Here is a 13,427-nt window from a genome sequence, read left to right as displayed (position 1 = left end):
AATTTCAAGTGCCTTAAAGAATGTTTGCTTCACCCTAAGAGCATTAAACCTTGAATCTCAATCAAGAACAAGGGCTTCACTCTTCCAATGGACTTGCCAAATAATCATCTATATTGTTGTTACGGAAGAAAGTAAATATTTCATAAAGGTGGACTCGCGTCTTCCTAGCAACTGTGCCAAAAATGCTATAAAAAAATCTAGCATCCCTTGAAGAGGGAAAACCTACAAGACAAAAGCTAGAGAAAGTGTTAACAATTGGGTAAAGGCCCAATGTCACCTCAGCCAAAACCCCCCGCTCTTTACGTACTTACACTGATGGGAAGGGACCAGGTTGGAAAGATATCACTTAGAATGGATATGCTAGGTACAAGGCACAATGTGATCAATCTAGAGCTCATTCAAAAGAGAGTCTCAATAATGGTACAAGGCTTCCAAGAAGCAAATCACTCTGCAAGAAAAGCCCTAGAAAAGAAGGCTCAAGACCTAGGGTTTTGAGGTTTTTCGATCGTGATAGGTATTAACAAGGTCAAGGCCCAAGAGAAAGGGTTTCTTACAATGATATTGAACTAATCCAAGGCTCATGAAACCCTCCAGAAAGTCAAGTTTAGGGAGAAGAAACTAGGGTTTCCTTCTTGGAGCAACACCTATGGAAAGAGATTTTAAAAATGAAATTTGAGTGCATGCCCACCAACTTGATAAATTACATAGCCTAGACCTACCTTTTGATGTTTAGGTTCTCAAACCACCAAAAAGCCTCCTCCTTAAAATTTGGCTCCAAGCCCTAGCTTTTATTTCTAGCCTTAAATGGACTGAATTTGAGAGGAGAAGCTTATGGAGAAAGTTTAAATTTGATTACAAAGACATGGACTACTGCCTTGTCCTTTATAATATTCCAGTTGGGAAAACTGCCAGTTTATATCAAAATTTCTGGGTTTTGATTTGAGTTATTTCAGTAACAAATTCCTTCAACATATGGTCTACACTTCCTGTAGGTGCTCTATGTGATTTTTGTTTTATGAATAGTGCATTCAACATTACATGCACCAACCAGCTTCCAAGAAATAACATATATACATTCACTATATGCACTCAGAAATTCGTAACATCACTTATATATGATAAGGCAGCCCATAGAATAATTTCTTATTAAAATCATAATATACAGTAAGGGACTAAGAGATATGGAACCTGATTTTCTATGACAGCATTTAGATAAGATACATACAGCAGTTATAGTTCAGCCTGAAATGATAGTCTCGTACTTGGGTTGACAAATACGCTGCCAGGAGATAACATGCAGGCCCAACTCTTTATATCAGCTCCCCAATCACTCAGAAAAATTCCCAGCTATCACTGGTTCGAATCTCTTGCCCAGAAATCGGTTTAAACTCAGGAAGAATGCCTCAGGTCCAGTCAGTGAAGAGGAGTCACTTTTTCAAGTAAGCCGTTGCCATTCTTCTTCTAAATAGCACCCAACAGTGAGAGATAAGTGTCCACAGCTTCTCCAACACAGATACATAGCCACCCCAGCAAAGAAATGACCTCCAGCAAGAACAAAATCCACGTCCAGCCAAATAAAATGAGTGCAGACTTCTCTGGTTAAGGACTCAACCTCTATTCAGCTTCCTCCTTCAATCTCCAGAATGTATTATCTCACAGAACCCGCCTAGGGTATGAAAATGGTATTTCGTCCCTTTTTCCAGTAGAGAGAAACCATTTATTAGAAGCCTAGAATTAGCATTTCTACCTCGAGGGATTTGAACCTCTAACTCACTGGTTCGGGTCTTTCTCTTTAAACAAATGTTGGCCAGATTCAAACTTGGTAACTTGGCTCTCCATAACTTCTCCTTCAACCTATAAGATGAAATGGAAATACCCAATAAGCTAATAAAATCAACCGATAATACCTGGGTACCTCAATATTTCTTGTAAATCTTGTTCTCCATTGAAGCTCGGAGGTGAAATCTAGTGTTCCACGGGGATGCGTCCCCCAGGGTCGGGTGCGCGCACCCCTCGCACCCCACGCACCCGGGACGGGGAGTCTCTTGGGGGTGCGTTTCCCCACGCACCCTTTTTGGGGAGTCTTGGGGAGACGCAAGGGGGTGCGTTTCCCCAGTGTGGGAGTCTAGACTCCCCAAAAAGGGTGCTTCTAGGTGTCCCCCTTCAGTATGGGAGTCTAGACTCCCCAAAAAGGGTGCGCCTGGGCGTCCCCCTTTAAATTTGTCTAATAAGACTTAAAAATTCAAAATTCAAAATAAAAAATTCAAAACTCAAAACCATTAAATTTTATTTTTTTTAAACTAAATAACTAAAACTTAAAAGTCTAAAAAAAATTAAAATTAAAACTAAATAACTAAAACTTAAAAGCCTAAACCTTAAAGTTAAAAGCTCATTTCATTTCAACCCAAAGTCATTTCCATTTCACTCTTAACTATTTTTGAGTTTGAACTTTGAAACTTTGAGTTATATAGATTTAGTGTTCAAACTTTGAAAATATACTAGTATGTTTTGCTTTCAATTTAGATTCTAGAATGATGGATGATGAATTTAGTTTTTAAATCATTGTAGATTGTAGAATGATGAACCATTGAATGATGAATGATATCGATCAATGTATTTGAATATTTTATTATTGATTTTATTTTTGTTTTTCGAATCTCATGGTATGTATGAATAATAATTAATTCAATAATGGGACTTGTCACTTGAGTATGTCATATGAATGATGTATGTATCAAAATGAATGATGAGGATGGATCAATGATTCAAATTTCAATTGTCTATTTAATATTTTTATGCTTTCATTATTGAACAGTGAACAATGAATATAAACTTGAATTTTATATATATATATATATATATATATATATATATATATATACACCTCGACGACTCCCCGCACCCCCGAAATTTCCCTAAAATTTGAGGGTACTCCCACACGTCCCCCCTGTGCGTCTCCCCGCACCCGCGTCTCCCCGCATCTCATTGCACCCGCGTCTCCCCGCACCAGAGTCTTGGTGGAACATTGGTGAAATCTGGGTGACTTCACTCTCAAAATCCAAACTATGGTGTCTAGTTATAACACTGAAGTCTGCTATGGCGGTTAGGGTTGCAGAAACCCTATGTTTCTGCTTCAAACTCTCTCCAAGAGCTCTTTCTCTGAAAACTCAAATGCATGAATGAATAATGAGAGACCCCCTCAATTCCCTTATTTATAATTCACTTGCCTTTCCCTCCAATTAAATATTTAGAAGCACTTTTTCTTTCTTTATTTAATAGAGTGACTTTTATAAACTAATTAAAGTCACTTTTAATGTCAGAAAATGATTAATTTGCCTTTGTGGTCACACTGGCCACCCAAAGCCTCTTTTTATCATGCTTCCCTGTAGCTTATTTTGCCCCCGTTCCAACGAGCTATTACACTAAGGTGTTTCTCCAATTAATCAACCCAAAACAACACCTTAAACGTAATTAATTAAAATGTCTGTTAATAACATCGTTTTACGGAAATCATCAGAATGCAACAGAACCAAGAACAAACCATGTGGAATTGATCGCGATAATGAAATAAGGAAAGCGATCCCAGCTGAACCCATAATACTCCTCTAAAACCCTTCGGGCTCACCAATGAAGTAATCCCGCTCCTATGACCAAGTTGACACAAGCTCTAGAAAACCTGGTAATCCAAAATTTGGGTACATTACAGTCTCCCCTCCCCAAAATTGCTTGTCCTCAAGCAATGTCATCGCATGTTGCTTCCCCACAATCTGATCCAAAATAATACCACGATCCCAAACCATCCTGATCATCATGAACCATTCCTCGCCCCACACACTCCCCAACAAGGCATAGATACCAGACGCCCTCTGCACACTGCCAATAAGTAGAGCATCTTGAAAATGAAAAATCTTGGCCATCTCCTCAAGAAGTTGCTCTATCGGAAAACCAACCTCATGCACCTCAAGGGTGAACTCCTAGAAGTACAATCCAACTCCTGCTGAAAAGCGTCCTTGCCCACATAAACCAAACACTGTCACCTCTAATGCAACAGCGAATCACTGAGAAGTGAAACGCCCTCCTCCAAACTAAAATCCAATGGAAGATCTGAGTGGTCCTCCCCTGTAAAGACCAACTCACCCATAATGGTAGCTGAGTTGTCATGCCCTATAATGTCAAGGTCACATGCTAACTTCAAGAAGAAATTACCGTGATGTCGCTGTGCCACTCTGGTCATAATTGACTATTGCGGTGAGGTACTACTAACTGCTAGAGCCCATCCATGCCTCATCTCTGATCCTTGTACGCAACCAATAAACGAACGTCATGTATCATGAGTCAATGTGGAGCATTCTAAGTTATCCCATCTCTTGATGACAAACCCAAATACTACCTAGAGCCTACAAGCCCTCCCGTAAAAGAGGTCTACCATCCATTGTGCTCCATCCTCATACAAAGCCTCGAAATGTCCTACTAAAGGTGGGTCATGCAGCTCCCTCATGATGATCTCCCCAAGTGCGTGCTCAGGGGCAGAACATATGGTGCCTCTTCAATAGGTTATGTCGTTCCTAATCTTGTATTTGCCAACTCATATGTTGAACATATGCCTCAACTGGAAAGTCACTCTCATATCCACGATGCACGATGTCTCACCCAACTGTCTCAAGTGACCCCCATGTGTCTTGCTATATGTGTTGAGAGCATCAAAGAACGACAATAAAAGCCTTTGCAACAATATGTAGGGCTGCAAAGTGATAGAAGCATGGGTTAATCCCAAGGGCGTGATCAAGAACCCATATGGATCCGCAAGGGTAGTCCTGCGAGTATCCTACCCTTTGACTCTCTGTTCAGGTGATGTTCCAATCGAAAATCAATCTTCGAGGAATGCAATGCTACCTGATGCTCATCCATCCTCTCACTGAACCTAGATAAGCTAGGCCCACTAGTATACCTGATGTCCCAATCAGTCTCACCAGAAGCAATGCTCCAAGATCTTGTTGTGCAGCACCATACACCACTGCATAAAACCATGCATCCTCGTACTCCTCTACATGCCTCTACACACCATGGCATATCCCTGTACCACATTAGGTATCACCGCCTACAACAGACATACCCCATATTGTCTCGTATCCCACATGCACAATGTATCTGCCACATTTCTATTGGGCCCACTATGATGTGAGTCATATCTCCTTCTCCGTCCTGGTAGACCTAAGTGGCATGAATCCTCACATGCTAATGGGGATGTCACTGCTATGCTGATCCTTGGTGGCTCTTTTGCCCAATACATCAGTGGAAGGACATCATCCCCATATATTGCTCTATCGTGTACCATACAAATGTCATCCCATCTAAATAACTCCTATCAGGGCATGCGGGGGAACGTCCCTCCCCCTCAAACTACTCCTGAAGTGCGATTTGCTCGAGAGCGGCTCGGGAGTGACCTCGAGAGCGCGCTCCCTAAAAAAATTTATGCTCCCTGGTTTTTAAGGAGAGAACGAGGGAGCATTCAGGAGCATTCGCTCCCTGACCACTCTCAGAGCGATCTTTATAAGGCAAGAGCGATCAGGGAGCAAATACTCCCAACCACTCATGCCTTAAAAAAAATCGCTCTCGTGGCCGGAAAAGGCGCGCAGCAAACAAGCAAGGAAGGGGAAGGAAAAAATGAGATAAAATACCCTCATCCCCTCCCATTATTCACCATTTTCACAATGAGAGAGCAAGAAAGGCCTTTTGGAATTGGAGCTTGAGGAGCTTGCAAGGGAGATTGGAGCTTGGGAGTGAAGGCCAAAGAGGTAGGATCCAGACTCTAATCTAGCATTTGTGTTTTTTATATGTTCATTGCTAAATGAAAAAGTTCTCTTCTCACTTTCCCATTCCCATTCCTCCATTTTATTGCAGGCAAAAAAATATAACTCCACCAAAGAACATCATGGCTATATGGATTGGCATTCTCTTGATGTTGGTTCCTTTTTTTGTTATTATGGTGTTCGAGAGTAGAAGGAGGGTTGATCATGATGAAGAGGGCGAGGACTTGGGTTTTGGTGGATTTGAAAACCTGGAGAGAAGGAGTACCTTGGTGAGGAGGAAGAGGAGAGTGGACTTGATGAAGGCACAAAGACGAAATGTTAGGGTCCCACCCTAACCCCCTTATTTATGTCATGGGATCACGTCATAGTCAAGAGTCAATAAAGCCCATATTAATATTTGTAAGTGGTTAACCCGCAATTAATGACGGGACCACAGTTATTTGCAAATGGGCGGTAGTATTAGATAGATGGTAAATGGGCAGTAGTATTAGATAGATGGTATTAATAAAACCCACGGTATTGGCCCGTGGTATTGCATGTATGAGTCATATATAAAGGATAGAGACTCCCTGCGAGGAGTATCGTGTCTTGTTTTTGTAATCGAGCTCTGCTCTATTGGAGGTTGCCCCCTCGAAGAGGCCTGTGAACATTTCTAACTGAATAATAAAATCATTGCTATTCTGTGTTCTGGGTATCTTTTCTTCGCATATTCTGTGTTTGGGTATTACTTTGCAGGTTAAGAGCATAACAAGTGGTATCAGAGCACTTTCCAGGGCTCGGTGGGATCTCCAAATTTTAGCAAAATTTTTTTGGCTAGAGACATGTTCCGGCGTCTTTAAACCACGGGATCTGTCGTTAAGCGCATAAACCTGCGGATTTGGGGAGGCATGCACGCAGGAAATACAAGAGGTGGTCACGTCTGTTGGACTCCCTTGTAACCCCTGTGGGTACCCCTTCGAGTAGTAGCGCATTAGACAGAACCGCGCACGGACTGTCTTCCACGTACCCTCTGGGTATATAGGAAGCCCCCTAGCTCCCTTGAAACCTCGCCATAGATAAACCTTCGGCCGTCTTGTGGCTACAGTACACCGAGAACAGCACTCGGAGAGATTACTCACCCGTACGATAGGGTAGTCGGGTTGTACGGCTAAGGGTACGGTCGATCCTCCTTAGTTAGAGCCCTGAAACATTGGGCCGAGTACTACTGTCAGACCCTTATGTATATTGCGATCTGTAGCACCTGCAACTCCTCAAGACCATAGTTCCCTTTCTATCGGGGGATCACACATCATCTATTCCAGATCAGCAAGTGCAGCAGCAGCAGACATCAGTCCCGCAGCTCCATCAGATCAGCAGCAGCAGACATCAGTCCCGCAGCTCCATCAGATCAGCAGCAGCAGTTGTTCCACCATTCAGATCTCTCAGATCCACCAGATCGGAGTAGTTGTGAAGGGTTCCTGTACCTGGATATAATTTTCGCAGGACTTTTGGCAGCATTGACATTTTGAGGATTTGGCGACTGCAATATTGATCAGGAAGGAGTAAAACTCCGTTAGGAGTTTTCCAAATTAAAAAAAAAAGTCTGAGATCTTCCGGGGCGCTTATTGGTGACCTAGCCCATCAGAATCACGACGACGAGCTGAGCAAGGTGGTACCATTCAATTTCTTAGTAAAAAAATTTTGGCGGTCCCAATTTTTCATCAGGTTGGTGTATGGTAGAAACTCGCGCTCAAGCAATGGCCAATGAAAGGATGGACAAAATTGAAGACAAGGTGAACTCCATCCAATTTTCGGTGAACGAAATACAACATGAGATTAAAGGAATAAGTATCCAGATACAGAACGCAATGAAGGGCAAGGAGCCAGCCCACGAGGAGGCGAATAATGGTCATGAATACCATGAGGGTGAGTCTAGCCACTCTCCCCACGTCTGGCACACCCACCCACCACCCAGTCAGCGACCTCCCAAGTTGGATATGCATAAATTTGATGGTTCTCACACGTCCGCATGGCTAGCACAAATGGAGCAGTATTTCCAATTGAATCATATCATAGATGAGGGGACTAAGCTTATGGTGGGCACCATGTACTTGGACAATGAACGATGGCAATGGAAGGAATGGCATCAACGTTGCAATGGACATTTTCAGAATTGGGCCCAATTTGCCAAAGCTCTTCGAAATCGCTTTGAACAGGAAGACTCTTTTTTGGGGCGTCTCACTAAGCTCCGACAGACGGGTACAGTGGAGGAATATATTACTACTTTTGAAGCCTTAGCCTTCCGCACTAAGGGTCTCATAGATGAGTTCTACATGGAATGCTTTATCAGCGGTCTTAAAGAAGCCATCAAAGCTCAGGTTCTACTCCACCACCCTCCCACATGGACAGAGGCTTGCCAGGTAGCTCGTAAGGTGGAACGTGCATTAACAGCCCAATCCAGCCGCCCCAACTTCCCCGCTAAGGGTCGTCCCTCACAGGCTCCCAACACGACTCAGACACTTAAGATTCAAAAGGTGTCACCTGCGGAAATGGCCGAAAGAAGTAAGCAAGGACTATGTTACTACTGTGATGAAAAATATTCCCCGAGTCATAAATGCAAAGAGCCCAAGTTTTTTCAAATAGATGCCACTGACTACAGCTCCACCGAGGAAGATCCACCACTTGAGGAACCGGAGGCGATCGAAGAAGATAACCAAAAGGAGATTGTATCTGATGAACCAATTATTTCGCTAAATGCATTGGCAGGAATTTCTTCCCCTCAAACTCTCAAAATCAAGGGTTTCCTTAAACATCGCCCAATAGTAGTCTTGATTGATAGTGGAAGTACCCATAATTTCATCCATCAAAAGATCGTTGAAGCAGCACATTGTTTTGTCTGGGCAGTTTCTAACTTCCAAGTCCAGATTGCAGATGGGGGCACAATGAAATGTGAAGGTTGCTGTGAAAATGTCAAACTTCAAATGGGGGATTATCAATTGAAAACCCACATGTTTGCAATACACATGGGGGGTTGCGACATTGTCCTAGGCGCGGAATGGCTCCACACTCTTGGGCCAATCACAATGGATTTCCAGGAGTTATAAATGAGTTTTAAGCAGAACAACTCCACACATACCCTCCGTGGACTACATGCGGGAGCCCCCTCTATCATCAGCTCGCATAGGATGGAAAAATTGTTAAAAAAGGGCCATCATGGAGTGGTAGCTCAATTTAATGCCATCCAGGTAGTCGACACCATGTCTCTGCCAATTCATCCTGAGATGCAACAGATTTTAAATAAACATCAGACGGTCTTTGACAAGCCTCATGAGCTTCCACCCTCGCGAGGGGAACATGATCATAGCATCACATTGGTTCCAGGGGCCCAACCCCCAAATGTGCGGCCATACAAATATCAGTTCACCCAAAAGAATGAAATAGAAAAAATCATCAAGGAATTGTTGGAAGCAGGTGTCATCCGTCCCAGCATTAGTCCTTATTCATCCCCAGTGGTCATGGTCCTCAAGAAAGATGGGGAGTGGCGGATGTGTCCCGACTTCAGGGCCCTCAATAAGTTGACAGTCAAAGATAAATTTCCCATCCCGGTGGTTGACGATTTGCTGGACGAACTCAATGGGGCTCAATTCTTCACTAAGTTGGATCTTCGCTCAGGCTACCACCAAATTCGCATGAAGGAAGTCGACATTCCCAAGACGGCTTTCAGAACTCATGAAGGCCATTATGAGTTCCTGGTCATGCCATTTGGTCTCTGTAATGCCCCCTCTACTTTTCAGAGCCTTATGAATCACCTCCTCAAACCATATCTCAGAAAAGTTGTCCTTGTCTTCTTCGATGACAGCCTCATCTATAGTGGCACTTGGGCGGCACATCTTCAGCATGTAGATCTACTATTGCAACTGCTCTGCACGCATAAATTATTTGTCAAGATGTCTAAGTGTTCGTTTGGCATGGAAGAAGTTGAGTATTTGGGCCACATTGTGGGGCGTGAAGGTGTCAAGGTGGACCCCAAAAAGATCCAGGCAATGCAAGAATGGCCTCAACCTAAGACCTTGAAAAGCTTGAGAGGATTTTTGGGTCTCACAGGCTATTATCGTAAATTTGTCCGCAACTATGGCCGCATAGCGAAGCCCCTAACTCAACTCCTAAAGAAAAATTTTGTCTTCTGGAACGAGGAAGCACAACAGGTATTTACCGCTCTCAAAACCGCCATGTGTTCCACTCCCGTCTTAGCACTACCTGACTTCACCAAATCCTTTGTCATTGAATGTGATGCTTCGGGTACAGGTATTGGAGCGGTCTTAATGCAGGAAGGGCGACCATTGGCCTTCACCAGCCAACAACTAAGTGGGAGGAATCTGGGCCAATCTACCTACGAGAAGGAAATGATGGCCATCTTACATGCAGTCGAGACCTGGCGACCTTACTTGTTGGGGCGACGTTTCCAAATCCGCACAGATCATCACAGTCTTAAATATTTTTTGGAGCAACGCCTATCTTCCCCACAACAAAATAAATGGTTAGCCAAAATGTTGGGATATGATTATGAGATCATTTACAAGAAAGGGAAAGACAACAGTGTAGCAGATGCATTGTCGCGCCAATTTGAGGAGGAAAGTACTCTGCTCGCAATTTCCCTCCCCATTCCAAACTGGATTGAAGAGGCTCGCAGAGAATGGTTTTCACATCCCGGGCTCTCCCAACTCATTTCTCAATTGCAGGTAGATCCTAATTCCAGCAAGGGCTACTCGTGGCAGAATGATATTCTTCGCTACAAGGACAGAGTCGTAATATCACCAACATCCACCCTCAAAAGTCGCATTTTCGCAGAATTGCACTCATCTCCCATTGCAGGACATTCGGGCTTTCAGAAGACATATGCTCGTACCAGAAGATCATTTTTTTGGACCGGCATGAAACAGGACATCCTTACTTTCGTAGCAGAATGTGACGTCTGTCAACGCCACAAAGGGGAAACCGTCAACACACCAGGCACATTACAACCATTGCCCATTCCGGCGTCAATTTGGATGGAGGTCTCCATGGATTTCATTACAGGTCTTCCAAAGTCTGGGAACAAGTCAGTCATCATGGTGGTTGTGGACCGACTGTCGAAGTATGCTCATTTATGCGCCCTACCCCAACCGTTTACACCAACTTTGGTTGCTCAAACTTTCATGGATCAGATCTTCAAATTGCATGGCATGCCCACTTCTATTGTGTCCGACCGCGACCCGATCTTCACCAGTAATTTTTGGCAGGAACTCTTCAGAATACAAGGCACTCAACTCAAACTCAGTACTTCATATCATCCGCAAACAGATGGTCAAACCGAAGCCGTCAACAAATGTCTAGAAACCTACCTTAGGTGTTTCACTTCAAAAAAGCAACACCTTTGGGTACACACCTTTGGGTACAGTGGTTACCTCTGGCTGAATGGTGGTATAACACCAACTATCATGCCACCACCAAAATGACTCCCTATGAAGCAGTCTATGGTCAACTTCCGCCTTCCCCTACATCTTATCTCACGGGGTGCTCCAAAGTACAAGTCGTGGATCAACTCCTACAACACCGCGCAACCATGCTCGCCCATCTGCGCGAGAATCTTCATCAAGCTCAGAACCGTATGAAGCAACAGGCCGACCAACATCGCTCAGAGCGCCAAATTCAAAAAAGGGATCAGGTCTTTTTGAGGCTGCAACCATATAAGCAAACATCACTCAAAGACAAGGGTTGTCAAAAGCTCTCTCCAAAATTCTACGGACCATACCAAGTACTTCAGCGCATTGGAGAAGTGGCTTACAAGTTGGCTTTGCCACCTACAGTAAAAATCCACCCAGTTTTCCATGTATCGTGCCTCAAGAAAGTGATTGGGAACAATTGCCGAGTTCAAACCAGTCTACCTGAATTGGACGAAGAAGGGTCAATCTGGCTTCAACCTGAACAGGTTCTAGACACACGAGACAAGCACCTGCGCGGCCGCATGATTAAGGAGGTCCTCGTCAAATGGAAAGACACCTCTCCGGAAGATGCAACTTGGGAACCAGCCACTATTCTTCAGCAATTTCCGCAGCTTCAGCCTTGAGGACAAGGCTAGTCTTAAGGGGGAGGGCATGTTAGGGTCCCACCCTAAACCCCTTATTTATGTCATGGGATCACGTCATAGTCAAGAGTCAATAAAGCCCATATTAATATTTGTAAGTGGTTAACCCGCAATTAATGACGGGACCACAGTTAGTTGCAAATGGGCGGTAGTATTAGATAGATGGTAAATGGGCGGTAGTATTAGATAGATGGTATTAATAAAACCCACGGTATTGGCCCGTGGTATTGCATGTATGAGTCATATATAAAGGATAGAGACTCCTTGCGAGGAGTATCGTGTCTTGTTTTTGTAATCGAGCTCTCCTCTATTGGAGGTTGCCCCCTCGAAGAGGCCTGTGAACATTTCTCTCTGAATAATAAAATCATTGCTATTTTGTGTTCTGGGTATCTTTTCTTCGCATATTCTGTGTTTGGGTATTACTTTGCAGGTTAAGAGCATAACACGAAAGCAGACCAAACTGTTATTTTTTGGTAGCATCGGAAATGCTCTAGCCTTGAAAATTGGTGGAGAAGCTAAGGCACATGAGTTCTAACAAGCCAAGAAACCGTTTGGTGAAATTCCACCCAGATTGTATTTTATTAAAATAATTAATATTCTTAATGGAGTTCCTAAGTCTAAACTTAGGGAAATTAAAATATTAATGGGTATTAATCAAAATATGGGTGAAAATGATCTAGAAGGCGGATCAAGTCATGTTTTAATCTTAGCCGTTGATTAGAAACTTAATCTCAGTCGTTGAAGACTCGACAGGAAAAGTATAAAATGAAGGCTTGGGGTTCATTTGGAAACACACACGGATAGAATGAATTGATCAAGAATTCGATTACTAGGACAGGGTTTGCTAAGGATTTCGAATTAAGTGATCATTCTGTAGCAAAGGGGCAGTGAGGATCCGAGAGAAGGAATTTCCGGAGAATACAGATAGAGAGGCGGCAAGAGCCAGTAGAGCACAAAAGTTGCCTGTCACGCAGAAGTCGGAACTGCCGGAACAACTGGGAAAGCTAACGCAAAGGGCAGAAGCCAGAACTATCGAGAACAACCAGAACTACCGAAACAGCTGGGAAAACTGACGCAGAGGGTAGAAGTCAGAACTATTGTGTCTAGAAATAAGTGTGTCCTATGTATCTTGTTCTTTGCTCTGTTTTTTGTTTCATGAGATCAAATATTTAATTAGTGTAGGCTGCAAAAGTAATTTTCTTAAGTATTCAGAAGAATAACTTGGTTAATGTATGTTAAAAATCAAATAGGTGAAGTAGATTCAGATTTGCTGCAATAGGCTTTCCTAGAGTCTAGGATTTTTCACATGGTATCAGAGACAATGATTTTGAAACAAGAAGAGCAGATCCAGTGTTGAGCAGTGAGGCCGAAAGTTGTACTTGGCAACAATTCGAATCCGCTTGAAGGGATTGCGTAGTCCTTGCCGGGAAGCAAATCCGAGGAAATCTATCTAAGTGGGACAACAGAGAGGTACAATTTCTAGTTCGTGAGTTTACAAAAGCAGAGGGAGTGAA

At 43.3% G+C, this 13,427-nt stretch overlaps 1 pseudogene; it reads right to left on the bottom strand.

Moving 5' to 3' along the window:
- The window catches only part of LOC149177358 (putative WRKY transcription factor 25), a 115,903-nt pseudogene that overhangs the window by 55,722 nt on the left and 46,754 nt on the right, over positions 1-13,427 (bottom strand).

Source organism: Pinus tabuliformis, chromosome 4_1 (assembly GCF_031772625.1).
Source record: "Pinus tabuliformis cultivar Carrire ecotype Pingquan chromosome 4_1, CPIR1, whole genome shotgun sequence".
Lineage (NCBI taxonomy): Eukaryota > Viridiplantae > Streptophyta > Pinopsida > Pinales > Pinaceae > Pinus > Pinus tabuliformis.
This window is presented reverse-complemented; position numbering and strand designations above follow the sequence as displayed.